Source organism: Eurosta solidaginis, chromosome 3, assembly GCF_040869045.1.
Source record: "Eurosta solidaginis isolate ZX-2024a chromosome 3, ASM4086904v1, whole genome shotgun sequence".
Classification (NCBI taxonomy): domain Eukaryota; kingdom Metazoa; phylum Arthropoda; class Insecta; order Diptera; family Tephritidae; genus Eurosta; species Eurosta solidaginis.
The window spans coordinates 151,810,138-151,829,575 of record NC_090321.1 but is presented as its reverse complement, the minus strand read 5'-3'; the positions used below and the strand labels follow the sequence as shown (position 1 = coordinate 151,829,575).

Here is a 19,438-nt window from a genome sequence, read left to right as displayed (position 1 = left end):
CTCCAGTCCAGTTACTTTGTGCTCTACAAGTTTTTTAAACAAGCAGTTTTTTTTCGCATTTTCGATATACCTAAAGATTTCGATTATTACCTGCAAATAAAATAATAAAAAAAAATTGTTTAAGTTAAAAGGTTTTATTGAAAACAGCACTTAAATGAAGTAATAATAATACTAAAAGCTAGAAAATGTTTAGGTAGGTCCTAGGTACTAGTCATCACATTTCTCATCAATCTAGGGCGTTGATCAGACAATTAAATAAAAGCGTTGGCCGCGTAAATTTTATATTGATAGTCATAAGTAAGACCAACTGAACCTTATTCAAGTCATGCTACGCCTCACATTTTTAGAAATCTCACGCGCCCAACGCTTTTATTTAATTGCCTGATCAACGCCTAGAATCTAGGGCCTAGATTGATGAGGAGTGTGATGACTAGTACCTATGACCAACCTAATTATTTTCTAGCTTTTAGTATTATTATTACTTCATGTAAGTGGGTTTTTCAATAAAACCGTTTAACTTGAAACAATTTTTTTATTATTTTATTTTCAAGTTTTTAGTGTTATTATTAGTATTATACTACGTTCAAACAGAAAAATAAATTGAGGCTATTTCGATTTAAATTGAGTGGTGTTCATACAACTCTATTTAGCTTGCACAATAGTAATTTGATAGCTGGTTGGCTCATCTCTACAGTAAGAACATATCTTTGTTGAGACTGTCAAAATGTGCGTGTTGGTATTAGGTGAATGGAATGGAATGAAAACATAAGACTTTGAAATTTGTTTGCGTTGTAAGAAAATGTGTTCAATGTTTTGGTTTCATTTTGATTTTTCCATCTTCTTTTGACAATCCCTACTACAGTGAAATGAAGGACATAAAATCAGCTGATGAGATGAGCCAACCATATAGTTCAGCCATGCGTAACTGACTTTTAAATATACTCAATAAACACACTTTACAATGTTGCATTTGCAGTTTGAAATAATTTATTACGAAATTTTTTTTAAATTGGCAATTTATTATTACAATTTATTATATGACAAATTGCGTAATAAATTGCCAAATAGTATAAATTCCCAATTTGGTGTGTGTTTGAACCTAGTATTACTTTCAATAAAACCGTGTAACTTAAACATTTTTATACTCAGTTGAGCAGAGCTCACAGAGTATAATAACTTTAATTGGATAACGGTTGGTTGTACAGGTATAAAGGAATGGAGATATATATAGGCTTCCATATATCAAAATCATCAGTATCGCAAAAAAATTTGATTGAGCCATGTCCGTCCGTCCGTCCGTCCGTTTGTCCGTTAACACGATAACTTGAGTAAATTTTGAGGTATCTTGATGAAATTTGGTATGTAGGTTCCTGGGGACACATCTCAGATCGCTATTTAAAATGAACGAAATCGGACTATAACCACGCCCACTTTTTCGATATCGAAACTTTCGAAAAACACCAAAAGTGCGATAATTCATTACCAAAGACGGATAAAGCGATGAAACTTGGTAGGTGAGTTGAACTTATGACGCAGAATAGAAAATTAGTAAAATTTTGAACAGTTGGCGTAGCACCGCCCACTTTTAAAAGAAGGTAATTTAAAAGTTTTGCAAGCTGTAATTTGACAGTCGTTGAAGATATCTTTATGAAATTTGACAGGAACGTTACTCCTACTACTATATGTAGGCTTAATAAAAACTAGCAAAATTGGAGAACGACAACGCCCACTTAAAAAAAAATTTTTTTTAAGTCAATATTTAACAAAACATTTAATATCTTTACAGTATATAAGTAAATTATGTCAACATTCAACTCCAGTAATGCTAAGGTGCAACAAAATACAAAAATAAAAGAAATTTTCAAAATGGGCGTGGCTCCGCCCTTTTTCATTTAATTTGTCTAGGATAATTTTAATACCATATTCGAACAAAAAATTAACAATCCTTGTAAAATTTGGTAGGGGCTTAGATTCTAGAACGATAACTGTTTTCTGTACAAAAGGGCGGAATCGGTTGAAGCCACCCCCATTTTTTATACACAGTCGACCGTCTGTCCTTGCGCTCGGCCGTTAACACGATATATCTTTACTAAACTTAGTTCACGTACTTATCTGAACTCACTTTGTATTGGTACAAACAAACTCTAGAGTGAGCCCTGGTCCACCTTTTTGGCGATATCCCTAAATGGCGTCCACCTATAGAACTATGGCCCCACTCCCTCTTATACCTTCCATTTGATACACATGTCATACAAACACATTCCAGGGTTACCCTATGTTCATTTTCCTACATGGTGATTTTCCCTTATTTTGTCTCCATAGCTCTAAGCTGAGTATGTAATGTTCGGTTACACCCGAACTTAGCCTTCCTTACTTGTTTTATATATTTTATTTTCAAGTTTTTAGTTTTTTTTAATTGCCTGTTATCTCTCATTCTATTTAGTTCATTTAGTGCCTCATTATTACAAAGACTGCTTCCTGACATTTTTTTACAATCTAACTCCTCAATTCATAATCCTTCCAAAGACTTTACTCAGCGGCACGTATGCTTGTCCCTCATCGAACAATTTGGGCCTAAATACACAACTGCGTAGTTAACTGTGCTAACATCCTTAGGGTGAATAATGTGTACGCCGTCTCTTCCAAAGTCGATCTGAGCTGACGGTACATAGGTTTGATACTTTTGAGTTCGACGAAACGGAGGCCAAACAATTTCAGTAATGCATCCGATTGCGCCGTTCACCAATCCTTCCGATACATCAATATTGGACCGCAACATAACTCTTGCCCCTACAAATATTTCCAGTTCAGCTGGTAAGCCTGCAGTCTTGTTTATATCTGTTGGTATTATATTAGCTAAATTTAAATTATCTGTATTTCCGTGGCGTCAATTAGCTGGTCCTGAGCTTTTATTTTATAAATTCTAGCACCCTTGTTTCGGAACAAATTCAAAACAGTAGCATTGTGATCGTTTACTTGCTGATTAGTGGGGTATACCCTTAGCGCCTTGTCTATTGCGAATTCATCACTTGGGTCTTGAATAACTCTTTGCATCAAAATACTAAAATGATTGGCGGTTAGCTCACCGATTCTCAAAGCATTTAGTACTTCAATAAAATTTTGGTCACCTTGCTGACGCATATTCTAAGTTAGCTCACAAAGCGTAAACAACCGCCACAGATGCGTGGCTGGTTGCAGGTATTCGAGCTGTTTGAATATAAGTGCCCCGGAGCGTTTGATGGGAGTCAATTACAAAAGATCAATAAAAAGTAACACGTTCACTCCTCCAAAGAAATCACCTTCACAATTCTTAATTTGCCTTAATCGGGCAATACCATAGAAATTTCATCGATGATCAGAAACTCCGTCTGCTTCCATTGCTGCCTTATTATTCGCAAATAGTTTCCAGTCAGGGGTGATATACCCGTTATTCGGCCATCTTTCTGTACTGGCAACTTTAAGGTGCTGTGTATGATAGCTCCATTTATCAATCATGCTGCGACTCACGTGACGGCGCATACTTTTACTGCATCCTTTGCATAGCACCTGATAATTTTGTCTCTTAGTAAATTTGGTAAAAATGTCGACACTAGCGCCACCCGTGAAGAATATCTTTAAGCGCTCTTTTGCACCCAAAATTTGAGATTGTATGGACTGAGATATTTTGAAAATTTCTTTTTGTCCAGCATTCATCGACTGCTTAGCCAGTATGAACTGTATATCATTCGTTGGCAGATGTGGAACTTCTTCTTCACAGTCCAATTCAATGGGCTCTTCCGGTTCCAAAATCAGAAATGCGTGTACTTGATTGAACGCGTTTTCAAGTTGCCTGTCATGCTCGCGATAGATACTCAAATAAGCATTAGTTTCCTTTAACCTTTCTTGCAAGAACTGCGTCTCTGGCACTATTATATTCTTCCATCAGTTCTGTCTCATTGCGATAGGGCCTATACTGGATTAGTAAACTATAATAATATGATTCGGGATAAGAAGCTGCTACGAAGTTAGGAACCCGTACTACAGCTGGGGTATTTCTTATAGTCATTTTTGTATTGTTTGTTAGTATAATAAGACCTTTTCTTACTGTTGGCGCGCGTGGTACATACGCATCTGTATCGATGCTCTTTTCATTAATTGTTGGTGGTTTCGTGTAGGGTGGCTTAAACAACATCGCAAACTCTATAATGCACATGCCGTTGAAATTATAGTCGGGGTGCTCGGTTGGCCGCTTTTCATATCGTTCAAATATATTGGCGCAATAACCAGCTGCTTGACCAGTTTCAGTAAACTTTAACACCTTATATCGTTTCTCTGGCTGACGTGTATTTAGAAAGACTGTTTGTTTAGGCCACCAGCCTAAATATTTTTAAAATAACTTTTAGTTCACCCTAATACGGCCCGTATACTTAACCATTACCGGTAACTGTCCTTGCACAGCCGAGAACTAATTGAGTAGGGGAAAACTCGACGAAAGTTAGCAATCGGCGGGTGCCATGGACTCTTTCCTTTTTTTTCACTTTCACTTTTCTTTTGAACATCAGCAAGTGAGCTCCAGCAACCACACCGAAGGTAAGCATTCATTGTTTCAAGTGCGAATTCCAAACCATTAAATTAAAGTAATTTCCGAAATACTTCGTAATTTAATTTTTCCATTTACTTTGAATTATTGAATAAAGAAAGTTTGTTGTTAATTAGATTAGTGAAAGTGTTGGTTTTTAATAAGTCACTAACTAGTCCCTTTTCTTTTACATTTCTTTTTGGTTTTACGTGCGAGCGAATCCCCATCGTCCCCGAATTACACGTAATCATTGGTCCTATCGCGCCAGGAAAATCGAAGTGAACACAATATTCAGCCAGCGCATTAAAATTTAAAGTGAAAATTTTTCAACAAAATATTATAATCGACGGTGAAAATTTGCAATAAAATAAGTGAGACTTAAAAGAAATACCAGCGATCAGCCATTAATTAGCGACGAGTGGTAATAGCGAGCATTGTATATACACAGTCATCACATCATAAAGTCCACACATCACATTATCATCGCATCATACAGTCATCACATCATACAGTCCGCACATCATATAGTCATCGCATACATACAGTCAACACTTCATACATTCCGCACATCATATAGTCATCGCATCATACAGTCAACACTTCATACAGTCTGCACATCTACACATATCATAAAACACATCATCACTTAAGTGACACAAGGTACGTTGGTTCTATTAGTTCATGCACCACCATTTTTTTTTTGCAATACGTGAACGTATAGAAGTGAACTCGTGATAGGTTTATAATCCGAAGTAGGTGGAAATTTCGTGTTTTTTAAACACACCAATCGCCTTTTGACTATCGGTTGACTCCCCCACCAGTGGTAAGAGTCCTCCGACACAGCTCAAGGCAGACAGGCAGTGAAAAAAAAAAAAATTTTTTTTTTCTCTCCTCACCTCCACTGCACTGTGCAACATAAGGCTTAGGGATAGTCTCTTTTCATTCGAAATTTCGATAAGAAGTACACAACACCTTTATTTCCACCTGGTTGATGTTTTTTGTAAACTTGTCACAGATTCACTTCAGTTTATACACTTGTACACAATATCCAAGCCACGACGACTTATATACACCATTGGATGGCTAGTGGCTGGTAGGAGACACTATTTACTTACAGTCCATAATAAAGTTATTTTCAAAATTGTGTATCAAACAGGAAAATAAATCAAAATAAATAAGTTCATTACGTTTTTCATCGTCGAAGAAGTACAGAATTGCATTCAATACCTTTTTCTTGGAATACTAAATTGGTTTGGCACAATTAGCCCACTTCACCTTTTCATCAAATAACAATTTTGACACATTAAATTTGCATCCAAATTTCTATCTGTGTCACTCTTAGAAATTTCAACAATAATACACAAATACACATTAAATCTTGAAACAGATTTCTATCTGTGTCAATTCTTATAGTTTCGCTTTCGTTGCAAGCACAATACTAAGAGTCATTACTTCCGCTCTCGTTCCTTAAAAGAGACAAGATATTTAAAATAATAAAAAAAATGGAGACCTACATAAGAATGACAGACTCCATAGTGGAGTTTGAGCAGGAGTTCAATGCGATGCCAATCGCTGAACAAAACAAACACACCCTTGCAATACAGCAAGAGGAGCTGAAAGCACTATGGAAGAAGACAAAGTCACTTTATGAAGGTCTCCTCAACTCTACAGATATTACGAAAGAGGACCTGCAATCCATTAAGCAGAAAAATAAAAGCTGTTTCGCATGCTATATGAAATGCATGGCTACGATCGCTGCTGAAGTGGAAAAATTAGCACCACCTGCAAATGCCCCTGCCACAAAAGTGGAAACCAATCCGAATCATGGACATAAAATCCGGCTGCCCCCTTGCGATACCGATGTGTTTAAAGGTGATTACCTTTCTTGGCCGGCTTTTAGAGATATGTTCACGGCCTTATATATTCTCAACAAGGATCTGCAAGATGTTGAAAAAATTTACTACCTAAGGCAGAAAACTCAAGGGGAAGCAAAAGAAATAGTAGAAAGGTGCTCCCTGACGAATGAAGGGTTTCAAACAGCCTGGAAAAACTTAAAAGACAGGTATGAGAATAAGCGTGTCCTAGTGAACACGCAATTGAAACTTTTGTTTAATCTTACGGCAGTCGAATACGAATGCGGAACAGCAATAAAAAAATTACAACGCGAAATAAATAATTGCATATCGGCTCTTCAATGTCACCAAATCCACATTACAAACTGGGATGCAATTATAACATACTTATGTTCCACAAAGCTCCCGGAATCCACCTTGGCGCTATGGGAACAAAACGTAGAGAAGAAAAATGGGAGGATATGGACAAATTCCTGTCCAGCCGTTTTCAGACTCTAGAAACTGTGTCTGACATAAAGGGTAGCAAACCATCCAAGCCGCCCAAAACTCATACGAATAGTTCAAAGGAAATGCCTACAAAACTTGGAGTTTACCAAGCCAGCGTTCCAAAAACGGCATGTAAGATGTGCAACAGTAAGGAGCACAAATTACGAAACTGCCAAAAATTCCGTAAGCTGTCCACGGCAGACAAAATAGCTTATGTGAAAAGCAACAACTGTTGTCTGAACTGCTTGTCGGCTGGGCACACAGTGACAAGATGCACGAGTCCATTCAACTGCAACTCATGTCACTCAAGGCACAACACCTTGCTCCATCTTCCGACAGCTCATCCAAAAACAACATCAACAACTCCCCAAAGGGGCAACCAACATAACAATGATAACATACCCTCCACTTCACAACAGGCAAGGGCAAGGATGGACTCTGAAAAGAGAAAAGAAAATATTAATAGCGTCTCTTCCTGTCATGCACATACAACAAAGGGGGTATTACTAGGCACAGCACGAGTGAAAATAAACTATAATGGAGTGGATTTCACCGCGAGAGCACTTATAGACTCTGGGTCTGAATGTTCGTTTATAACAGAAAGACTCAAAAACAGAATACATCTGCCATCGAAACGATTGCACGTCCAAGTTTCAGGCATTAATAACACACCATCTGCGCAAGTGAAAGAGTCCTGCTCCATAAGACTGGGTTCCCTTATAAACCCCTTAGTATGCATTGATACAGTGGTTCTGGTCCTACCTCAGTTGACAGGGGATCTTCCAACATGTCAAGTTGACGCAATGACTCGACAAGAGTTCCCTGATCTTGTTCTGGCGGATAAAAGGTTCTTCGTTAACGAACCAGTGGACCTAATCCTAGGAGGCGACATTTATCCTCAAGTAATTCTAGACGGCATACGGAAGAACGTCTTAAATACGCTTCTCGCCCAAGAAACCGTCTTCGGTTGGATATTAACCGGTCGCACAGAAGCAACTCAGCCAATTAATAACCGAGTATCTTTTTTTAATGAAATCAGCATCGAGAAACAATTGACTGCCTTTTGGGAACTAGAAGATATCCCTAAGAAAAGGTCCCTCACTGAGGATAATGTCTATTGCGAGGCACTTTACAAAGCGACAACAAAAAGGAATACTGATGGGAAATACATCGTAGCCCTACCATTCAAGCAGGGGTTTCCAAACAGCATCACATTAGGGCCCTCTCTGAAAAGCGCTTGCTCTCAGTTTTACCGAAACGAGACGCGTCTATCGAAAACGCCAGCCCTGCAAACTGAATACAACAGAGTATTAGCGGAATACGAAACACTAAAGCATATGACAAAAGTTCCCACAATTATCCCTCCCCATGCAACAAATTGCTATTTTTTGCCTCATCATGCGGTAATAAAAGAGGAGAGCACGACTACAAAAGTAAGAGTAGTTTTTAACGCATCGTGTCCCACTGCCAATGGCACTAGTTTGAATGACGTGTTATACACCGGCCCCGTACTGCAGGCCGACCTAACAATTCTGCTCCTTCGTTGGCGATTCTTCAAATATGTCTTTAACAGCGACATAGAGAAGATGTATCGCCAAATATGGGTAATGCCCAACCAAACCCAGTTCCAAAGAATAGTATTTCGCAATAATCCAGGGGATCCTATCAACGTCTATGAATTAAAGACAGTAACGTTTGGAGTTAACTGTGCTCCGTATTTGGCAATAAGGACACTGCACCAACTAGCAGATGATGTAGAGACTTCATCACCCATAGCAGCCAGCATTCTGCGTACAAGCATGTACGTCGATGACGTGCTAGCAGGAGGCCACAGCATCGAGTCTACAATTAAAGCTCGGGAGGAAGTCACCCACGTACTACGGTCAGCAGGTTTTTCTTTGCGAAAGTGGACTTCGAACTGCAGCCGAATACTGAAAGGAATCCCAAAATCCCACTTGCTAAACGAAGATTTTCTGGAATTCGAGGATGCGAGTACAGTCAAAACATTAGGCATCAGATGGAACGCGCATTCGGATTATTTCTATTTTACCGCAAAACCTATCGAAAATCGTGAGGCCCTGACAAAAAGGGCAATACTTTCAGCGATCGCCAAACTCTTCGATCCTTTGGGATGGCTCGCGCCAGTCATCATAGTAGCCAAGATCATCATGCAAAACATCTGGCTGGAAGGAACGGACTGGGACGAGGCAGTGTCCACGCGTACCCTAGATAAATGGCAGACCTTTATGGAAGACTACCCGGATATTAACAATATTCAGATACCAAGATGGGTAAATTTTACACTAAATGCGGACGTTGAATTACATGGATTCTGCGGCGCATCCGAAAAAGCCTATGCAGCTACAATATTTCTTAGGGCAAGGGTTAATGAGGAGGTCCACGTCAGCCTACTAATTGCGAAAACAAGAGTAGCTCCCGTAAAAACAATTTCGCTACCTAGATTAGAACTGTGTGGAGCAGTCTTGTTAGCCGAAATTTTAGAATCCGTGCGCGAAAACCTGAACTTGGGAAAATTCCATACACATCTATGGACTGACTCAACGATTGTTTTAGCGTGGATTAAAAAACCTCCCTGCTATTGGTCAACGTTTGTTGCTCATCGAGTAACCAAAATCGTAGAAAAGGTAGAGAACAGTGCCTGGCACCACGTAGAGTCTGCATCAAACCCAGCAGATTTGGCTAGCAGAGGGATGTCAGCAAAAGACCTAGTCGCAAGCTCCTTGTGGTGGCAGGGACCTTCTTGGTTACAAGAAGACAATTCAAAGTGGCCAAATCAAGAAAAGGAGTATCAGACAAATATTGAGCAAAAGCGCGTAAAAGCCTTTCCCACATCAAAAATAAGTGGAAATGAGGATATCCTAGAAAGGTTTTCAGAACTTTCTAGAGCCTTGCGGGTCATATCATATATTATAAGGTTTTCGCAAAGAACCAATACTAAAACAAAATCTTCCTTTAAAGCGGAATCGTACTTCATTTCACCCAATGAAATTCAGGCCACGACAAGTCCTTTAATAGCTCTCTACCAACGGAAGCATTATTCGGAGGAACTTTCGAGTTTGAAATCCGGGAAACTCATCGGTTCAAAGAGTGAAATCCTGCCTCTTACCCCGCTTGTCGATGAAAAGGGCATATTGAGGGTGGGCGGTCGTCTTTCAGGGGCCAAGGATCTTCCCTACAGTGAACGGCACCCGATCATTCTGCCGTATGACTGCCGGCTCACACGACTTCTTGTCCAGTTCATCCACAAAGATACCCTGCATGGTGAGAACCAACTGATGTTTCGTCGCCTACGCACAGAATATTGGATACCTAGGGTAAAAAATATGATCCGATCGGTCATACATAATTGCAAAACCTGCACCATATTCCGCAAACGGACCCAAACCCAACTGATGGGAGATCTACCTCCAGAGCGAACCACCTTTTCCCGGGCTTTCACCAATACGGGGGTAGATTTTGCCGGACCGTTTGACATTAAATCTTATAGCGGAAGAGGATGCCGCATATCAAAGGGTTACGTCTGCCTCTTTGTCTGCTTTGCCACCAAGGCGATTCATTTAGAAGTCGCGAGTGACCTCAGTACCGCCGCCTTTTTAGCAGCTTTCGATCGGTTTGTCGCCAGGCTAGGATGTCCGAAGAACATATACTCCGACAAAGGAACAAACTTCGTCGGTGCCTCTCGAGCACTTCGATCCGAACTCAAAGCTTTCCTCGCCGATGCGCGTAACCAAACCCTATCGAAGTATTATCACCAAACCCTTCAATGGCACTTCATACCTGCAGCCGCCCCTCATATGGGCGGACTGTGGGAAGCTGGAGTCAAAAGTTTTAAAAACCACTTCAAAAAGATAGCGTTGGACTACAAATTTACTATGGAGGAGTTCAGTACCCTTCTTTGCAGAGTTGAGTCTTGTCTCAACTCGAGACCTCTGAGCCCCTCCTCCAACGACCCGTCCAGCTTGGAACCACTCACTCCGGGACACTTCCTCATTGGCGGTCATCTACTAGCCCCACCAGAGATTGACGTCAGTGAAAATCGTGCCTCACTTGTCAACCGCTGGGAGAAGCTGAAGGCATTACATCAAACGTTTTGCAAACGGTGGAAGTCCGAATATCTCACCGAATTGCAAAAACGCACCAAGTGGAAACACCCACAAGCCAATCTGAAACAAGGGGACCTGGTAGTCATAAAAGAGGAAAATTTACCTCCGAACGAATGGAGATTAGGACGAATAACCAAACTCCATTATGGAGCCGACAATCGAGTTCGAGTCGTCGAGCTTGATACCGCGAGAGGGCACACGACGAGACCAATCACAAAGTTGGTCTTGCTTCCTCCTTGCGAGGAGAGGGTCGGAGATCTTTAATACCCCACTTCTAATTCTCCCTAATTCCAATTCTTTTCTAGTCAGGGTGTGACACCGAATTAGGGATCTAAAGCTTGTCTACAATTTTTTATTATCCTATTACAAATTATCCAAGACCAACAACCCTTCATGCAACACTCCTTAGGAACCAATTTCAAACCAACGATGCGGTTGGCGAATTGCATTGCTCTTTAAAATAGATCTAGGTTTAAAAGCTTTTCCTATCAGCCATGAAATTATTATACAACAGGAGAATTTCCTGTCTGCAAACCTATATTTTATCTAAACAGTAGTACACCTTTGCAGATGGCATTGGGTTAAGATTGCCTAATGTTTAGATAAAGGTGAATACGAGCTCAAATGGGAACGCGTGGGTTAGGCCATATCTATATATACAACTTAACTAATTCACCTCGGCGCAAGACTTGTTTTCATGCGCCCATGGCCTTGCTTTGGGCATGAGTGAAATGTACGCTCCTAGGTATAGCGGAGCCATTCACACATCTCCTATTTGGCGGAGTCACATTCATACAACTGCCTATGTTTGGCATGAGTGCACTATCCGCTCCTATGTTTAGCGGAGCCATTCACACACCTCCTATTTGGCGGAGTCACATTCATACAAACAAATAAAATGGGGGCCAAACTAACACGTTCCCAAAATTTTACTCATGATAATGACATATCTTCAACATGCTCCTCTAAGTCTTTCATGGCTGACAAAAAAAGTTTTTCCCCAGAATTTAAAAGCTGATAACTTAGTTCACAAAAGTTCTTTCGCACGTGCGTGGAGCACAAAAAGTTTCGAATCATTTTTTTTTTTTATTTTAACCTTATTTCAAAAGGACAAAATTCCCCAGGGGCAAAAGGAAACCTGTACGGTTGGTATAACCAATGATCAATGGAAACTATTGCAAGTGAAGATCCAATCACTAGCAAGTTTTAGGAGAAATTATTAGCCTTTCAATCCAGACGTTACGTAGACCTTTCGCCGTCACTGTCTATTTATTTTTCTACGCCACCCTGAATATGTTTAATAAATGCTGGATAAGCTTTAAATAAATACGTTTTTGCAACTGCATTACTCAGTCACCGATAGTATATTCTAGTAACTTATCATATTTGTGTTTAGTTGACTCGTGAGCAGTATCTACTAGTAATATAGCATGAGAATAACCCATAGCGACCTGAGGTATTTTCATATTATCCATTTTGAGGACTTCCTTAGGAACAGTGGACGACCTTGGGAACTCGCCAATACCCAATTCCCCATAGGTAGGAGAAGCGCCCCAGGCTAGTAAGGTATCATCAGCTGATAGGATAATAGAAGTGTTTCCGCATCCGACATCAGTAATGTTCCACCCAGATAAGTCCTGAACAGGTTTTGGGTACATATTTGCTTCTCCCGTCTTCTTATTTTGCCCAAATAGAAAGAGTACGCCAAGCTCGTTGAGGACAAGACTAAAGGTTGCGCCACAATATACATTACGTTCATCACGTCCTTGCATGTCGAGAAATTTTATTAAACGAGGTACCATCTCGTCCGTAGGCTCTGCTTGACCAAGGCGCCCAAAGCTGCCACATCCCCAACTATACACACGATTCTTAGAATCAGTGGCGACCGTATGATTATTACCGCAGGCGAAGTCGACAATTTGAACATTCTCTATAGGTATTACATGTCCCTCTTGCCTTTCGCAATATAAAGTACGATTTTTCCTTTATTTTGGAGACGTTTCAAAGTGACAAGATAATTTGTTCGCATGGACGAAATACTTTGCATCTGTGTTATGTCCCAATTGACCGTATTCGGGTAACCCAAATGTATGCAAATTACCTCTAATGTCAAACTCGGCTCCTCAACATATACGAATAATTGGCGGACCACGGTAGTTTATTGGGGTTGGGATACTTACCACCGGCTGGGTGTTACCTATACCACATTGGCCTGACTTATTCTCTCCGCAGGCATAAACAGTACCTGTCTCCGTCAAAAGGAGAGAATGGTGCCGACCACATGCAACTTGGACAACGTTGACGCGTTCCAAACAAAGGAAAAAAGTAGCCATCGAAATTTAAATCAAAGGAAAACACGATTGTCAAAAGCTTGAGATAAAAAGCGCTCACATTCTAAAGTTATCAAAGGCATAAAGTATATACACAGAGCGTCTCAAAAGCCAACGCAGTCATAATAAAAACTCCAAATAAACGACGTCGTCGTAAACGAAAAACCACAACTTCATCAACTATTGTTTCCGGAAAACAATAATATTATTGATATGAAATCGCAAATATCACCTACAGCAACAATACCAATGAGCAGTAGTTTACGTGCTCAAATAGATGAATTGAAGCATCTACAAAAACCTTTGGGTAGCGATTTACTTTCAAATAATGAGCAGCAAGTTTGTAAAGATTTCATTCAACATACCACCTACAACATATTTATCACTAAAGACGCTTCTATTAAGCGGTGTACCACTTGTTAATAATCTGTCGCCTGCCTTAAGATTCGCTACAAAAGGATTGTTGTACTTTACTTACCATTTAATAAGCTTTTTATTTGTGTACTATTTTGCAATGGTTTTTATAAAAATGCAAAGTATGAAGCACTGATTGGCACGGCACAAAGGGGTGCTGAAATAGAGAATTATTCTAAAAACGATTTTCAAAGCGATTGCACTATGAAAAAAAGGTGGTACTAACTGCTTCCACGCGTTTGATGGGAATGCGATCCAGCATAGGCATGATTTTCTTAATAGCTTGTGCCATTTTGTTGATATTACTTCGGAATTTTATAAATGCAGAAATTGGTCCTTTAAAACAAGAAAAATTGTTCTTCAGAAACTTGTGAAAATCAAAAACTTGCGCGCACACACGTGTAGTAGGTCTCACTTGGGCTAATCGGAATTTTCTCGTTCAGGAAGTGGAAAAGTGTAGTAAATGTCAAAATTTCTACACTTCACTTCTGACAATCAAGCAGTCAAGCATCACAAATCACACACAGAAGATTGTGCATTCACGAGCTCAATATTGCTTTTTTCTGCGCGTCTACGTCACACTTGACTGCTTCAGCGAATGATTGGTAGAGATATTTTATACGCGACATGTAGTGTGGCAGCGCGACAGGGGGTTTTCGAAGTGATTTTTGCCTGAGGTTAGCGTCTGTTTTGCAATGCTTGACCATGATGGAATTACAGGAGGTGGCGCACTGCGCATGTAAACAGGAGTTCCGATATTTTTAAGGGCAATTTTTACGTCATTCTCTTTCAGCTCTTGTGTTTTTTTTCCTCTTTCTTCTCACGGCCTTTCGCCGTATGAGTTAAATGAAAAACAGCGGCGGCATCTGACTGTCACATCTCGCGTGTGTGCAAATTTGACGCCATCTCTTCTCAAGTCTATCAATGATCCAGAGCATTCCCGTGAGAGTTGAGCGTGAGGTGGAGCTGTAAAACTCCCTGGAAGACGGCAATTAAAGTGCGTGCACACTAAGCGGTGCGACATGTAGCGGCAGCGGCGCTTCACTTTTTCTATTTGATCAACAGTGCCGCTCATGGCCGCGCCGCGCAGTGCTGCTACCGCTAGGTGTGAATTGTTCCATAAGAATACATGCGAAGAATATTTTGCAGCGCAGTGTAGTGCAGCTCAGTGTGGCCTTAGCTTTATCGACAATACACATCGAAACAATAAGGTTGAATGATGAAATCGCAACTGCGCAAGCATTTTTCATACACGTACAACAGTCAAGTTCGGAATCTGTAGTGTGTGGTGGCACGCCACTTGTAGTAAAATTAAAACACACCACAAATTATGTCGCGCCAGCTCAGCGACATCGACCGACCAAAGGCTGAAATATGTAAGGTAAAATACCAGAGCACCATCTACATGGGATGATGGGTGCTAAAATCAGTTTAGCGGTTTTCCCCTTTCCCCTTCTTAATTATAATAATAGCAAATATTAATAAAAAAAAAAAAAAACGTCCTCATACATAACCGCACTAGCCATCCATGTAGACGAAATCAATGTAATAACGCTCGATTATGTTTTTAGAATGACTCGTTTCACGGCAACTCGCGTCAAGACAGAGGAGCGTTCCAGAAGTTTCTCCGTACCATGCCGCCTTTGCGCCGCAAATCACGGCGTACGATTCTGCGCACAATACCGCAGGATGTCCGCTGAAGAGAGGTGGCAGGCGGTCCGCGAACATAACTATTGCATCAACTGTTTGTCCCCTTTCCACAGTCACGAGGTATGCACAAGTAAGGACAAGTGCTATCGATGCAACGAGCATCATCATACTACCCTTCACCGGGACGAAACCAAGGAATGGAGGCAAACCACAAGCGACCTTCTCGATGACGGAGAAAGCTCAGACGGGGCCTTATCCCTGGCCCTCACCGAAAGAACCAAGTCTTGGGCGCAACAAATGGATGATTGGGATGCCGAAGAAGAAGAAGAAGCAAGATTGGCGGCATTAGCTACCCTTCGTAGACAACAGAGCGGCTCTGAAACACGTCCTTTCCGACCGCTATTACGGCACGAACAACAACGGCAATTAGAAACCGAAGCTGTACGACCAACTGGGAGCAAGCAGAAATCACACGTCGGTGGCTCTGAAACACGTCCTTTCCGACCACCCCCCCCCCCCCCCCCCCCCCCCGTTCTACTCATGTGAGACGTGGTGACGCGGAAACGCGTCCTTTCCGCTCATCGCGGCGCACATCGGGTAGAACGGTCCCGTATGAATCCCGAGAAGAAGACCGTGGGCGAGCACTTGTCCGACGAAAAGAAGTGCCCAAACGCTTTAGGACCGGCCGAGTTATAGCAACCCCAGCCACACCATCGATAATAAGATCGTTTATCGCGATCGCACCCACGGCAGTTGTTCGCATCGAGTCCGGAGGACGCCTGCATCTGGTACGCGCACTCATCGATCCCTGCTCCCCAAACACAGTGATTGATGCCAATCTGGCGAACGAACTCCATCCGGAGCGCATGAATTCCACGTCACCAACGAGATGTACACTCATATTGCGCGGGAAGTATGGGGTAGCAGGGAGGGTAATCACCCAAGCTATAGTAATAACACGCCATAACCGTCTCAACCCGATCGCTAGCGTAGACTCCACAATCGCAACGCCTTTCCAGTTTATGCGGTTGGCAGACCCCGATTTTTACCGCGCCGCACCAGTGCGACTTACACTCGGCGCTGATGTTTATGCCAGTCTTATGATCAGCGGCACGCCACCGTCCACGACTAACGGGCTACTAGCTCAGGCCACCATATTTGGCCTGGTCATCTCGGGGGCCTACCAACAGTAAGCCAATCGCAGAATATTTTTATATCTACAACATATCTACAGATAGCTCCACATCCACATTTTAATCTAATAAGGTGCATTGAACTAAATGGAACCACGTATTTATGTATTAACCATTTTTCTCTCATCCACAGTATTTATCGAGAAATGGGAGCCATCACCACAAGGCGATAGAGAACAACGTACGAATCCTACTTTATTTCATATTCTGTACACCCAATATATCGCTACATGTATTATCTTAGATGTCAATTCGGACTGGTTGTTTGTTCTCAGCTTGCTCGCCTTGTGGTTTGCACTGAGTAATGCAGTTGCAAAAACGTATTTATTTAAAGCTTATCCAGCATTTATTAAACATATTCAGGGTGGCGTAGAAAAATAAATAGACAGTGACGGCGAAAGGTCTACGTAACGTCTGGATTGAAATGCTAATAATTTCTCCTAAAACTTGCTAGTGATTGGATCTTCACTTGCAATAGTTTCCATTGATCATTGGTTATACCAACCGTACAGGTTTCCTTTTGCCCCTGGGGAATTTTGTCCTTTTGAAATAAGGTTAAAATAAAAAAAAAAAAATGATTCGAAACTTTTTGTGCTCCACGCACGTGCGAAAGAACTTTTGTGAACTAAGTTATCAGCTTTTAAATTCTGGGGAAAAACTTTTTTTGTCAGCCATGAAAGTCTTAGAGGAGCATGTTGAAGATATGTCATTATCATGAGTAAAATTTTGGGAACGTGTTAGTTTGGCCCCCATTTTATTTGTTTGTATGAATGTGACTCCGCCAAATAGGAGGTGTGTGAATGGCTCCGCTAAACATAGGAGCGGTTAGTGCACTCATGCCAAACATAGGCAGTTGTATGAATGTGACTCCGCCAAATAGGAGATGTGTGAATGGCTCCGCTATACCTAGGAGCGTACATTTCACTCATGCCCAAAGCAAGGCCATGGGCGCATGAAAACAAGTCTTGCGCCGAGGTGAATTAGTTAAGTTGTATATATAGATATGGCCTAACCCACGCGTTCCCATTTGAGCTCGTATTCACCTTTATCTAAACATTAGGCAATCTTAACCCAATGCCATCTGCAAAGGTGTACTACTGTTTAGATAAAATATAGGTTTGCAGACAGGAAATTCTCCTGTTGTATAATAATTTCATGGCTGATAGGAAAAGCTTTTAAACCTAGATCTATTTTAAAGAGCAATGCAATTCGCCAACCGCATCGTTGGTTTGAAATTGGTTCCTAAGGAGTGTTGCATGAAGGGTTGTTGGTCTTGGATAATTTGTAATAGGATAATAAAAAATTGTAGACAAGCTTTAGATCCCTAATTCGGTGTCGCACCCTGACTAGAAAAGAATTGGAATTAGGGAGAATTAGAAGTGGGGTATTAAAGATCTCCGACCCTCTCCTCGCAAGGAGGAAGCAAGACCAACTTTGTGATTGGTCTCGTCGTGTGCCCTCTCGCGGTATCAAGCTCGACGACTCGAACTCGATTGTCGGCTCCATAATTACATCCAAAAATACCGGGAATGACGTTCGATCAGGATCTACATTTTGGCGGGAATGCATTCGTAATTGTACCTAAAATCCATAGCCGTAACAAAGTCCTCAAATCTTTCAAGATAACCCCCCATAAGGGAGAGAAATGAAATGCTTAACAAACAGGTAGGTAACGTCTTTTCTTTCGGTTGCAATACCGGATTCTCCATCGTACCAGTTATTTTTCGATATGGGGACTGCCATGTAGCTTGATGTGTTTCCAGCACCGGCGAAGGCGATCAGCCTCAACCCATCAGGGGTGTCTTCGTTGTGGAGGCTGAATCTTCCTACCGTGGGGCCAAAAACACGTTCTTCGCCCACACCAGCGTTGCTTTTTAAAGAGGAATATTTATAATAAAACTAGCAGACCCCGCAGGCGTTGTTCTTCCCTAACCTTGGTATATCTGCATATCTCTTAAGAAGTTTTTAACTCTTACCTCACCCCCACCCAGTTCTAGTCACAGTCCCAGTCACAATAACAGTTCCGGTCCTAGTTACAGTTCTAATTCCAGTCCCAATCCCACTCCCAGTCGGTCCCTGGTCCATTTCCTGGAAAAAAAAGTTTCGTAAATATTAATCTAGGGAAAGGTTTACCAATATACCAAATTTCAAAAAGATTAGTAGAATTGGTTTGAATAGATCGGTCCCTGGTCCACTGCCCGAGAAAAAGAATCGTAATTCCTAATCTAGGCAAAGGGCTACCTATATTCCAAATTTCAACCAAATCGAACTATAAACAGAACTTGTACGAATATATCGGTCCCTAGCCCGAAGTGTCGTGAATACGATTCTAGACAAATGGCTACCTATATATGAAATTTCAGGCAAACCGAACGAATCCCCGCTCCACTTTCCGGAAAAAAGTTTCGTAAATACTAATCTAAGCAAATGTCTACCTATATACTAAATTTCAGGCAAATCGAATCGTGAATAGAAATCGTTCGAATGGATCAGTCTCTGGTCCACTTCTTGGAAATGATTTTTCTCTCCGTAAGAGTCATCCTCGTACTTCATGTAATATTCTAAAAAAAAGAAATAGCTAAATGAGTCCAACCGTTCTCGAGTTTTGCGACTCATTTTTATATTATGGACTAACAGACCCGGCAGACTTGGTTTTACCCTAACATTGATCTATCTGCATATTCTTGCTCGCTATGAGCACAGCTTGCACAAATTACGAACAAATTTCAATAAGAAAATTCGTGAAAAAACACATTTAGGGCTGCCATGAAAAATTAATACTCAGTCATTTCGTTTTTAGATGAGCATACAAATTAGCATAAAAAATGTA

The 19,438-nt window shown here is 41.1% G+C and overlaps 1 protein-coding gene and 1 pseudogene across 3 annotated transcripts in view; one reads left to right on the top strand and one right to left on the bottom strand.

Annotated features, from left to right (window-relative positions):
- LOC137244369 (putative sodium-coupled neutral amino acid transporter 11) overlaps positions 1-19,438 on the top strand; it is a 506,082-nt gene that overhangs the window by 189,821 nt on the left and 296,823 nt on the right. The gene's annotated exons all lie outside the window — the stretch shown is intronic.
- On the bottom strand, positions 12,371-13,354 carry LOC137243377 (protein RCC2 homolog pseudogene; annotated as a pseudogene).